Below are 12,791 nucleotides of genomic sequence, written 5' to 3' on the forward strand. Positions count from 1 at the left end.
GCCCTACATAGTAAAGGAAGCCCCTATGTCCCGCCACAGAAAAATTCGCAGGAGGATGTCTAAAGCCTCCCACACTTCCAGGATCCTTCTTCAGTTTCACCCGAAACTTGTATTTGCAGTTGAAAATACCTAAAGAATTAAACTGCTTTTCCCCTTTACGCACATAATCACAGTACCGTGCAAGGAAGCCTTCAAGCAATGCTGGCTCAGTAAAAGGGTTATAAACTGTTACCCACACAATCTTTTCTTGAAGTCCAAACAAGGGTTCAAACCACACCCCTTCCAAAAAAGGATCATCAGTGTGACTCCGAAGCCACTCAAACACATCAAGGCAGGTATTTTCTTCTACAAAAGTCACGTCATATGTACCTGATTTAGGAAACTCGTTGACGCTGTAGAAGTCGCCTCGTTTTGCTCCAGCTTTTCCTTCCAAAAGTTTCTCCACGATGAAGGACACATTATTCCTCTCGGAAACTGATGGATCCACTCCAATTCGGATAGTATTCTTCACGAAGTTCATCTTCAAAACCTGTCGGTATATTACCACAGAAAATCGCCAAATCCTTTCGCAAAAAGGCCTGGATTCCTCCAGAGAACTCGCACCTATCAGGCTGCAACCAAATGGTCTTAGCCAAAAGGCCGAGAAGCGATAACCAGAATTGGTTTCAAACTACGGAGCCACCCAAGGATCCTGAAAAGTCCATTTGTGGAGATGAGCTCCTGGACTCCCGTTAAGAAGACATGTTGTCAACCTCTAGATCCCTTACATGCCTGCACTTTTCGGCTTGCTGCTGCTGCAATCCACGCGTTTTAGATCTGCATAACTCCACCTCTTTAAACACAGCACCTTCACCCCCTGCTGTTCCCACCCGCCTCAACACCGTTGGAAGGGAGGAGAACCAATTAAGGCGGGGGGTGGGGTGGAACGAGCAGCTGTCTACCCTTAGCAGGAGGGCTCCTGATTACATACCTCTCCTGCTGCTGCTGCTGCTGGCTGTCCAGCAGCAGACTGAAGGTGGCTGCTGCTGTGCACAGGTATATAAAGGCTCAGAGCCTATTATGACACGCGCAGGCAGCGTTCCATTGCCACATTCCATCTACTGCAGGCAGGATACCTGGCTGGCTGAATGTCGCTGAGAAGCTCACAGAGACCGCCATAAGCAACAGTTTAACAGAATGCCACAGACTAATCAACCAAACTTTTTGGGTTGGGTTCTCTTTTATAGTCTGCAGGCATTAAATGAAAGAAGTCAGTGTTCCAGCAGAAGGAGACAACGTTTCAGAAAAGGCATTGTAGCAAACCAAAAAAGAAATTTTAAGCGCAGCAGAGTAACCAGCGCACATACCTGTTAGCTCAGGTGAGTTTAAAAGGCTGCTGTTGATAACAAGGGCATTTGCTAAATAGATGGTGTGTGTGCAACAATATACTGAAAGGTCAATTATATTGTGCAGCTTATCTCACCACCTGTAGATATTTAGGTGAAAGCTCCAAAATGCTTGCCTAATATGTCTGTTTATCCAAAAGGAAGTAAAAAGGGAGAGCTAGAAAGATAGCATTGCATCACATTACATGGCAATGCAATGCACAGTTGCTGAAGTTGAACCAAAATGAGCTTGTAATCTGGCTTCTGCAACTTTGAACATGAAAAATCCAATGAGGAGAAGAAAAGCAAAGCCAAAGAGTCCATCCCAAAATCCGACAAACAAGCAAAATGAACAAAAAACATTGAATTCAATTCTTTCTGATTTTAGAAACTGCATTAAAGAAGGGGTGCACCGGTCCTGGAGATACTGCAATACCAGGTCAATGCGTGGAGTGGACAGAGCAAGCTCTTTTTCCATCTCCCTGTTCTAAAAATCCATTTAATATATGGTCCCCAGATAGGGGACGTATCAGATATTAAACTGATAAGAACAGATACTACACTTGATCTTAGCCAAAAGGCCGAGAAGCGATAACCAGAATTGGTTTCAAACTACGGAGCCACCCAAGGATCAGGAAAAGTCCATTTGTGTAGATGAGCTCCTGGACTCCCGTTAAGACGACATGTTGTCAACCTCTAGATCCCTTACATGCCTGCACTTTTCGGCTTGCTGCTGCTGCAATCCACGCGTTTTAGATCTGCATAACTCCACCTCTTTAAACACAGCACCTTCACCCCCTGCTGTTCCCACCCGCCTCAACACCGTTGGAAGGGAGGAGAACCAATTAAGGCGGGGGGTGGGGTGGAACGAGCAGCTGTCTACCCTTAGCAGGAGGGCTCCTGATTACATACCTCTCCTGCTGCTGCTGCTGCTGGCTGTCCAGCAGCAGACTGAAGGTGGCTGCTGCTGTGCACAGGTATATAAAGGCTCAGAGCCTATTATGACACGCGCAGCCAGCGTTCCATTGCCACATTCCATCTACTGCAGGCAGGATACCTGGCTGGCTGAATGTCGCTGAGAAGCTCACAGAGACCGCCATAAGCAACAGTTTAACAGAATGCCACAGACTAATCAACCAAACTTTTTGGGTTGGGTTCTCTTTTATAGTCTGCAGGCATTAAATGAAAGAAGTCAGTGTTCCAGCAGAAGGAGACAACGTTTCAGAAAAGGTATTGTAGCAAACCAAAAAAGAAATTTTAAGCGCAGCAGAGTAACCAGCGCACATACCTGTTAGCTCAGGTGAGTTTAAAAGGCTGCTGTTGATAACAAGGGCATTTGCTAAATAGATGGTGTGTGTGCAACAATATACTGAAAGGTCAATTATATTGTGCAGCTTATCTCACCACCTGTAGTTATTTAGGTGAAAGCTCCAAAATGCTTGCCTAATATGTCTGTTTATCCAAAAGGAAGTAAAAAGGGAGAGCTAGAAAGATAGCATTGCATCACATTACATGGCAGTGCAATGCACAGTTGCTGAAGTTGAACCAAAATGAGCTTGTAATCTGGCTTCTGCAACTTTGAACATGAAAAATCCAATGAGGAGAAGAAAAGCAAAGCCAAAGAGTCCATCCCAAAATCCGACAAACAAGCAAAATGAACAAAAAACATTGAATTCAATTCTTTCTGATTTTAGAAACTGCATTAAAGAAGGGGTGCACCGGTCCTGGAGATACTGCAATACCAGGTCAATGCGTGGAGTGGACAGAGCAAGCTCTTTTTCCATCTCCCTGTTCTAAAAATCCATTTAATATATGGTCCCCAGATAGGGGACGTATCAGATATTAAACTGATAAGAACAGATACTACACTTGATCTTAGCCAAAAGGCCGAGAAGCGATAACTAGAATTGGTTTCAAACTACGGAGCCACCCAAGGATCCTGAAAAGTCCATTTGTGGAGATGAGCTCCTGGACTCCCGTTAAGAAGACATGTTGTCAACCTCTAGATCCCTTACATGCCTGCACTTTTCGGCTTGCTGCTGCTGCAATCCACGCGTTTTAGATCTGCATAACTCCACCTCTTTAAACACAGCACCTTCACCCCCTGCTGTTCCCACCCGCCTCAACACCGTTGGAAGGGAGGAGAACCAATTAAGGCGGTGGGTGGGGTGGAACGAGCAGCTGTCTACCCTTAGCAGGAGGGCTCCTGATTACATACCTCTCCTGCTGCTGCTGCTGCTGGCTGTCCAGCAGCAGACTGAAGGTGGCTGCTGCTGTGCACAGGTATATAAAGGCTCAGAGCCTATTATGACACGCGCAGCCAGCGTTCCATTGCCACATTCCATCTACTGCAGGCAGGATACCTGGCTGGCTGAATGTCGCTGAGAAGCTCACAGAGACCGCCATAAACAACAGTTTAACAGAATGCCACAGACTAATCAACCAAACTTTTTGGGTTGGGTTCTCTTTTATAGTCTGCAGGCATTAAATGAAAGAAGTCAGTGTTCCAGCAGAAGGAGACAACGTTTCAGAAAAGGCATTGTAGCAAACCAAAAAAGAAATTTTAAGCGCAGCAGAGTAACCAGCGCACATACCTGTTAGCTCAGGTGAGTTTAAAAGGCTGCTGTTGATAACAAGGGCATTTGCTAAATAGATGGTGTGTGTGCAACAATATACTGAAAGGTCAATTATATTGTGCAGCTTATCTCACCACCTGTAGTTATTTAGGTGAAAGCTCCAAAATGCTTGCCTAATATGTCTGTTTATCCAAAAGGAAGTAAAAAGGGAGAGCTAGAAAGATAGCATTGCATCACATTACATGGCAATGCAATGCACAGTTGCTGAAGTTGAACCAAAATGAGCTTGTAATCTGGCTTCTGCAACTTTGAACATGAAAAATCCAATGAGGAGAAGAAAAGCAAAGCCAAAGAGTCCATCCCAAAATCCGACAAACAAGCAAAATGAACAAAAAACATTGAATTCAATTCTTTCTGATTTTAGAAACTGCATTAAAGAAGGGGTGCACCGGTCCTGGAGATACTGCAATACCAGGTCAATGCGTGGAGTGGACAGAGCAAGCTCTTTTTCCATCTCCCTGTTCTAAAAATCCATTTAATATATGGTCCCCAGATAGGGGACGTATCAGATATTAAACTGATAAGAACAGATACTACACTTGATCTTAGCCAAAAGGCCGAGAAGCGATAACCAGAATTGGTTTCAAACTACAGAGCCACCCAAGGATCCTGAAAAGTCCATTTGTGGAGATGAGCTCCTGGACTCCCGTTAAGAAGACATGTTGTCAACCTCTAGATCCCTTACATGCCTGCACTTTTCGGCTTGCTGCTGCTGCAATCCACGCGTTTTAGATCTGCATAACTCCACCTCTTTAAACACAGCACCTTCACCCCCTGCTGTTCCCACCCGCCTCAACACCGTTGGAAGGGAGGAGAACCAATTAAGGCGGGGGGTGGGGTGGAACGAGCAGCTGTCTACCCTTAGCAGGAGGGCTCCTGATTACATACCTCTCCTGCTGCTGCTGCTGCTGGCTGTCCAGCAGCAGACTGAAGGTGGCTGCTGCTGTGCACAGGTATATAAAGGCTCAGAGCCTATTATGACACGCGCAGCCAGCGTTCCATTGCCACATTCCATCTACTGCAGGCAGGATACCTGGCTGGCTGAATGTCGCTGAGAAGCTCACAGAGACCGCCATAAGCAACAGTTTAACAGAATGCCACAGACTAATCAACCAAACTTTTTGGGTTGGGTTCTCTTTTATAGTCTGCAGGCATTAAATGAAAGAAGTCAGTGTTCCAGCAGAAGGAGACAACGTTTCAGAAAAGGCATTGTAGCAAACCAAAAAAGAAATTTTAAGTGCAGCAGAGTAACCAGCGCACATACCTGTTAGCTCAGGTGAGTTTAAAAGGCTGCTGTTGATAACAAGGGCATTTGCTAAATAGATGGTGTGTGTGCAACAATATACTGAAAGGTCAATTATATTGTGCAGCTTATCTCACCACCTGTAGTTATTTAGGTGAAAGCTCCAAAATGCTTGCCTAATATGTCTGTTTATCCAAAAGGAAGTAAAAAGGGAGAGCTAGAAAGATAGCATTGCATCACATTACATGGCAATGCAATGCACAGTTGCTGAAGTTGAACCAAAATGAGCTTGTAATCTGGCTTCTGCAACTTTGAACATGAAAAATCCAATGAGGAGAAGAAAAGCAAAGCCAAAGAGTCCATCCCAAAATCCGACAAACAAGCAAAATGAACAAAAAACATTGAATTCAATTCTTTCTGATTTTAGAAACTGCATTAAAGAAGGGGTGCACCGGTCCTGGAGATACTGCAATACCAGGTCAATGCGTGGAGTGGACAGAGCAAGCTCTTTTTCCATCTCCCTGTTCTAAAAATCCATTTAATATATGGTCCCCAGATAGGGGACGTATCAGATATTAAACTGATAAGAACAGATACTACACTTGATCTTAGCCAAAAGGCCGAGAAGCGATAACCAGAATTGGTTTCAAACTACGGAGCCACCCAAGGATCCTGAAAAGTCCATTTGTGGAGATGAGCTCCTGGACTCCCGTTAAGAAGACATGTTGTCAACCTCTAGATCCCTTACATGCCTGCACTTTTCGGCTTGCTGCTGCTGCAATCCACGCGTTTTAGATCTGCATAACTCCACCTCTTTAAACACAGCACCTTCACCCCCTGCTGTTCCCACCCGCCTCAACACCGTTGGAAGGGAGGAGAACCAATTAAGGCGGGGGGTGGGGTGGAACGAGCAGCTGTCTACCCTTAGCAGGAGGGCTCCTGATTACATACCTCTCCTGCTGCTGCTGCTGCTGGCTGTCCAGCAGCAGACTGAAGGTGGCTGCTGCTGTGCACAGGTATATAAAGGCTCGGAGCCTATTATGACACGCGCAGCCAGCGTTCCATTGCCACATTCCATCTACTGCAGGCAGGATACCTGGCTGGCTGAATGTCGCTGAGAAGCTCACAGAGACCGCCATAAGCAACAGTTTAACAGAATGCCACAGACTAATCAACCAAACTTTTTGGGTTGGGTTCTCTTTTATAGTCTGCAGGCATTAAATGAAAGAAGTCAGTGTTCCAGCAGAAGGAGACAACGTTTCAGAAAAGGCATTGTAGCAAACCAAAAAAGAAATTTTAAGCGCAGCAGAGTAACCAGCGCACATACCTGTTAGCTCAGGTGAGTTTAAAAGGCTGCTGTTGATAACAAGGGCATTTGCTAAATAGATGGTGTGTGTGCAACAATATACTGAAAGGTCAATTATATTGTGCAGCTTATCTCACCACCTGTAGTTATTTAGGTGAAAGCTCCAAAATGCTTGCCTAATATGTCTGTTTATCCAAAAGGAAGTAAAAAGGGAGAGCTAGAAAGATAGCATTGCATCACATTACATGGCAATGCAATGCACAGTTGCTGAAGTTGAACCAAAATGAGCTTGTAATCTGGCTTCTGCAACTTTGAACATGAAAAATCCAATGAGGAGAAGAAAAGCAAAGCCAAAGAGTCCATCCCAAAATCCGACAAACAAGCAAAATGAACAAAAAACATTGAATTCAATTCTTTCTGATTTTAGAAACTGCATTAAAGAAGGGGTGCACCGGTCCTGGAGATACTGCAATACCAGGTCAATGCGTGGAGTGGACAGAGCAAGCTCTTTTTCCATCTCCCTGTTCTAAAAATCCATTTAATATATGGTCCCCAGATAGGGGACGTATCAGATATTAAACTGATAAGAACAGATACTACACTTGATCTTAGCCAAAAGGCCGAGAAGCGATAACCAGAATTGGTTTCAAACTACGGAGCCACCCAAGGATCCTGAAAAGTCCATTTGTGGAGATGAGCTCCTGGACTCCCGTTAAGAAGACATGTTGTCAACCTCTAGATCCCTTACATGCCTGCACTTTTCGGCTTGCTGCTGCTGCAATCCACGCGTTTTAGATCTGCATAACTCCACCTCTTTAAACACAGCACCTTCACCCCCTGCTGTTCCCACCCGCCTCAACACCGTTGGAAGGGAGAAGAACCAATTAAGGCGGGGGGTGGGGTGGAACGAGCAGCTGTCTACCCTTAGCAGGAGGGCTCCTGATTACATACCTCTCCTGCTGCTGCTGCTGCTGGCTGTCCAGCAGCAGACTGAAGGTGGCTGCTGCTGTGCACAGGTATATAAAGGCTCAGAGCCTATTATGACACGCGCAGCCAGCGTTCCATTGCCACATTCCATCTACTGCAGGCAGGATACCTGGCTGGCTGAATGTCGCTGAGAAGCTCACAGAGACCGCCATAAGCAACAGTTTAACAGAATGCCACAGACTAATCAACCAAACTTTTTGGGTTGGGTTCTCTTTTATAGTCTGCAGGCATTAAATGAAAGAAGTCAGTGTTCCAGCAGAAGGAGACAACGTTTCAGAAAAGGCATTGTAGCAAACCAAAAAAGAAATTTTAAGCGCAGCAGAGTAACCAGCGCACATACCTGTTAGCTCAGGTGAGTTTAAAAGGCTGCTGTTGATAACAAGGGCATTTGCTAAATAGATGGTGTGTGTGCAACAATATACTGAAAGGTCAATTATATTGTGCAGCTTATCTCACCACCTGTAGTTATTTAGGTGAAAGCTCCAAAATGCTTGCCTAATATGTCTGTTTATCCAAAAGGAAGTAAAAAGGGAGAGCTAGAAAGATAGCATTGCATCACATTACATGGCAATGCAATGCACAGTTGCTGAAGTTGAACCAAAATGAGCTTGTAATCTGGCTTCTGCAACTTTGAACATGAAAAATCCAATGAGGAGAAGAAAAGCAAAGCCAAAGAGTCCATCCCAAAATCCGACAAACAAGCAAAATGAACAAAAAACATTGAATTCAATTCTTTCTGATTTTAGAAACTGCATTAAAGAAGGGGTGCACCGGTCCTGGAGATACTGCAATACCAGGTCAATGCGTGGAGTGGACAGAGCAAGCTCTTTTTCCATCTCCCTGTTCTAAAAATCCATTTAATATATGGTCCCCAGATAGGGGACGTATCAGATATTAAACTGATAAGAACAGATTTTTTTGATTGAAGCTGCATCCAAGGCACTGAAAAATGTGACCGAAGTCACACCAAAACAGCGCACGAGGCGAGGATTCATGTGGACCCTTCCCGGAGGAGAGGGTCCCCAATAAACCATCCCCATCCCTCCGAGCCAGAAGGCCACAGCGAGGGTCAGGGATCTCCGATGCTCTCCCTAGCCGAAGCCGGAGAAGAGCCGTTTTCGTGCTCCCAGCTTCCATCTAGGCTGCCACCCTAGTGGAGCTGGAGCCTGTGTTGGTTTCTCAGCCCAAAGCTGACCGGACCTCCGACCGGGTTTATAAAAATTCCCCTTCCTAGCCCGGAGGCCAGGAATAGGGGGGGTTGCTCAGAAAGTATGATTGGCAAAGGTGCGGCGTGCTACGAAGCCAAGTCTTTCTGGGGTTCCCAGTCCCAGTAAGCTTGGACTCCCACCAGGGCGCCTACTCCTGGGGCACATTGCTCCAAAGCCCTCACACTTACCCAGCCTAGTGACTTCGATCCTGGAGGGCCATGTTTTCCATCAGATAACTCTATGAGCCACCAGCCGTACTAACAAGTGCACCAAACCAGTGTGTAATATGCATCAATTTACTAGGGCAGCCCAAGGACAAAACTGCCTTTTCAAAAGATACTACACTTGATCTTAGCCAAAAGGCCGAGAAGCGATAACCAGAATTGGTTTCAAACTACGGAGCCACCCAAGGATCCTGAAAAGTCCATTTGTGGAGATGAGCTCCTGGACTCCCGTTAAGAAGACATGTTGTCAACCTCTAGATCCCTTACATGCCTGCACTTTTCGGCTTGCTGCTGCTGCAATCCACGCGTTTTAGATCTGCATAACTCCACCTCTTTAAACACAGCACCTTCACCCCCTGCTGTTCCCACCCGCCTCAACACCGTTGGAAGGGAGGAGAACCAATTAAGGCGGGGGGTGGGGTGGAACGAGCAGCTGTCTACCCTTAGCAGGAGGGCTCCTGATTACATACCTCTCCTGCTGCTGCTGCTGCTGGCTGTCCAGCAGCAGACTGAAGGTGGCTGCTGCTGTGCACAGGTATATAAAGGCTCAGAGCCTATTATGACACGCGCAGCCAGCGTTCCATTGCCACATTCCATCTACTGCAGGCAGGATACCTGGCTGGCTGAATGTCGCTGAGAAGCTCACAGAGACCGCCATAAGCAACAGTTTAACAGAATGCCACAGACTAATCAACCAAACTTTTTGGGTTGGGTTCTCTTTTATAGTCTGCAGGCATTAAATGAAAGAAGTCAGTGTTCCAGCAGAAGGAGACAACGTTTCAGAAAAGGCATTGTAGCAAACCAAAAAAGAAATTTTAAGCGCAGCAGAGTAACCAGCGCACATACCTGTTAGCTCAGGTGAGTTTAAAAGGCTGCTGTTGATAACAAGGGCATTTGCTAAATAGATGGTGTGTGTGCAACAATATACTGAAAGGTCAATTATATTGTGCAGCTTATCTCACCACCTGTAGTTATTTAGGTGAAAGCTCCAAAATGCTTGCCTAATATGTCTGTTTATCCAAAAGGAAGTAAAAAGGGAGAGCTAGAAAGATAGCATTGCATCACATTACATGGCAATGCAATGCACAGTTGCTGAAGTTGAACCAAAATGAGCTTGTAATCTGGCTTCTGCAACTTTGAACATGAAAAATCCAATGAGGAGAAGAAAAGCAAAGCCAAAGAGTCCATCCCAAAATCCGACAAACAAGCAAAATGAACAAAAAACATTGAATTCAATTCTTTCTGATTTTAGAAACTGCATTAAAGAAGGGGTGCACCGGTCCTGGAGATACTGCAATACCAGGTCAATGCGTGGAGTGGACAGAGCAAGCTCTTTTTCCATCTCCCTGTTCTAAAAATCCATTTAATATATGGTCCCCAGATAGGGGACGTATCAGATATTAAACTGATAAGAACAGATTTTTTGATTGAATATATCTTTTATTAGCACAAAAAATAAGTTAACAGACAGTGTACAGTGCCGCAGCCCAGTACACACAGAATTCTACATCATATTTACATAGCATGAGGATACGACGCACTAACTAGACACATCACACCCCTATGCTACACAAAACACTCAATCTGAAAGAAAAAGCATGTCAATCAATACAGTACGACGAACCGTGATAAGGGATGGGGATTGGGAAAAAGGGGATGGGGAGGGGAAAATCACAGGCCCGAAGCTTTATTGAAAGACAAGACACATAAGGGGAGAGGGGGAGGAGGGGTTTAGTCCTCGTCCTCGTCCTCCGGACCGTCCATGATGGAATAGTCTCTGAGCAGGCTGTGGATCAGCCTGCGGCAGTCCTGGATGGACATCCTCTCCCTCCTCAAGATGAGCCGGTTCCTGGCGACCCAAACGGCATCCTTGAAGCAGTTCATAAGGCGCCAAGCCTCCTGGATGGCTCCGACGGTATGAACCCCAGGGAAGAGTCCGTAAAGCACAGAATGGTGCGATAGGCTCGCCCTGGGGACAGAGTTCCTCAGGTCGTCCTCAAGTGCAGTCAATAGGCGCTGTGCAAATCCGCAGTCCCAAAAAGTGTGCAAAGATGTTTCCTCCACGAAGGGGCACCTTGGGCAGTACCGGGTCTTACACAGGTTCCGGGCATGCATGAATGACCGGACGGGCAGTCCGCCCTGAATCGCCATCCACGACAAGTCCTTGTGCCCGTTGGTCAGCCTGTCAGACGACACATTTGTCCACACAGTCTCCAGCGTGTCCTGGTGAAGTCCTGTGATGTTCTCCACGTCATCCTTGGCTCTGATTAGCTTGTGGATAGTTTTGGGCTTCCACAAGTCGGGCTTGAGTCCCTCCAGTTGATGCTCCCCCACAAATCGAACGACGTCTCCGTAGAACCATGGCGTCGTCCAGTTGTAGGGGAAGGAGCTGTCCCACTTGTCCCAGCCGAGTCGCCTCCAAAGAGGAAGCAGGAAGAAGCGAGACATGGACCTGCCCGCGGAGCCATTCTTGACTTGCAAAGTCCGGCGGACACAATCACACACAAAAGAGGATCGCAGGAGGGTGGGGATATCTGGAACGCCCTTCCCACCCTTGCGAGGCTCCTTGTACATGACGGCCCGCCTGACTCTGTCCATCTTGGATCCCCAGACAAAGTGAAACACTGTCCTGGTAATGGCCCTGCACACAGTGACGTGTGGGGGCCAGGCCTGCGCCGTGTACTGCAAGACGGGCAGGACCTCATTACGCAGGACGAGTGCCTTACCCTCACAAGTGAGGTGTCTGAGGCTCCAGAGTCCGATCCGTTGCTTCACCTTGGCCAAGCGTTCTTGCCAGGACTTGAGGGCCGCTCCTTCCTTCCCGAACCAGACTCCCAGCACCTTGAGGAAATCCGGTTGAATGTTGAAGGGGAAGGGGGCGGAGGAGGCCGGCTGCCAATCCCCGAAGAGCATGGCTTCCGACTTCCTGCAGTTGACTTTGGCCCCTGAAGCCCGGCCGAACCTCTCACACGTCTGGACGAGGGCGTCGACTGAACCACGATCAGCGCAGAAGACGGTGACGTCGTCCATGTAGAGCGAGCACTTGACCTCATGTCGTCCCGGACCCGGTGCGGTGATCCCTCTGATCTCTCCATTCTGCCGGATAGCCTCTGCGAAGAGTTCTATAACACAAACAAAAAGAAGAGGTGATAGAGGGCAGCCTTGTCTGACCCCAGAGAGGACAGGGAAGGGGTCAGTCTTCCAGCCGTTCACCAACACCGAGCTGTGGATATCAAAATACATCAGACGGACATACGAACAAAACATGTTACCCAAACCTAACCGGTGCAGAGCTCGGCCCATGAACTCGTGGGAAACCCGGTCGAAGGCCTTCTCCTGATCCAAGGAGACCAGGGCCGCGTGTGCGCGGCGGACCTTGATGTACTCGACCGTGTCCCGCACGAGAGCGAGGCTGTCTGCGATGCGACGTCCAGGGATGCCGCAGGTCTGGTCCGGGTGGATGATCCGTCCGATGACCGTCTTAAGTCGTGTCGCCATCGTCTTGGCCAGGATCTTGTAGTCCACGTTGAGCAGAGTGATGGGACGCCAATTCCTCAGGTCGCACCTCTCTCCCTTCCGCTTGTACAGGATCGTGACCATTCCTTCCCTCAAAGATGGAGGCATTCTACCCTCCACCACCATCTCCTCGTACAGGTCCAACAGGTCCGGACAGATGAGGTCTCCCAGCGCTACATAGAGCTCCGCTGGAAGACCATCACTGCCCGGGGTCCTGCCGGTCCTAAAGGATTTAGCGGCAGAGAGCAATTCGCCCACCATCAGAGGTTTGTCCAAGGCTGCCGTGCCTGCAGGATCAAGATGGTTA

General features: G+C 47.4%; 7 non-coding genes and 1 pseudogene across 7 annotated transcripts; all 8 read right to left on the reverse strand.

Moving 5' to 3' along the window:
* Positions 1–1,766: 1,766 nt before the first annotated feature.
* Positions 1,767–1,957, reverse strand: LOC141215036 (U2 spliceosomal RNA). Its single transcript, XR_012284184.1, has one exon. It is a non-coding gene; the product is annotated as a U2 spliceosomal RNA (small nuclear RNA).
* Positions 1,958–3,072: 1,115 nt separating this feature from the next.
* LOC141215037 (U2 spliceosomal RNA) lies at positions 3,073–3,263 on the reverse strand. Its single transcript, XR_012284185.1, has one exon. It is a non-coding gene; the product is annotated as a U2 spliceosomal RNA (small nuclear RNA).
* A 1,115-nt stretch (positions 3,264–4,378) lies between these two features.
* LOC141215038 (U2 spliceosomal RNA) lies at positions 4,379–4,569 on the reverse strand. The gene has a single exon (XR_012284186.1). It is a non-coding gene; the product is annotated as a U2 spliceosomal RNA (small nuclear RNA).
* Positions 4,570–5,684: 1,115 nt separating this feature from the next.
* On the reverse strand, positions 5,685–5,875 carry LOC141215039 (U2 spliceosomal RNA). Its single transcript, XR_012284187.1, has one exon. It is a non-coding gene; the product is annotated as a U2 spliceosomal RNA (small nuclear RNA).
* A 1,115-nt stretch (positions 5,876–6,990) lies between these two features.
* Positions 6,991–7,181, reverse strand: LOC141215041 (U2 spliceosomal RNA). Its single transcript, XR_012284189.1, has one exon. It is a non-coding gene; the product is annotated as a U2 spliceosomal RNA (small nuclear RNA).
* A 1,115-nt stretch (positions 7,182–8,296) lies between these two features.
* On the reverse strand, positions 8,297–8,479 carry LOC141215105 (U2 spliceosomal RNA). Its single transcript, XR_012284250.1, has one exon. It is a non-coding gene; the product is annotated as a U2 spliceosomal RNA (small nuclear RNA).
* A 524-nt stretch (positions 8,480–9,003) lies between these two features.
* On the reverse strand, positions 9,004–9,119 carry LOC141215156 (U2 spliceosomal RNA; annotated as a pseudogene).
* Positions 9,120–10,234: 1,115 nt separating this feature from the next.
* On the reverse strand, positions 10,235–10,427 carry LOC141215110 (U2 spliceosomal RNA). Its single transcript, XR_012284255.1, has one exon. It is a non-coding gene; the product is annotated as a U2 spliceosomal RNA (small nuclear RNA).
* Between the last annotated feature and the right edge of the window lie 2,364 nt (positions 10,428–12,791).

Source organism: Phyllobates terribilis, unplaced genomic scaffold, assembly GCF_046119375.1.
Source record: "Phyllobates terribilis strain yellow unplaced genomic scaffold, ASM4611937v1 Scaffold_230__1_contigs__length_3167835, whole genome shotgun sequence".
Lineage (NCBI taxonomy): Eukaryota > Metazoa > Chordata > Amphibia > Anura > Dendrobatidae > Phyllobates > Phyllobates terribilis.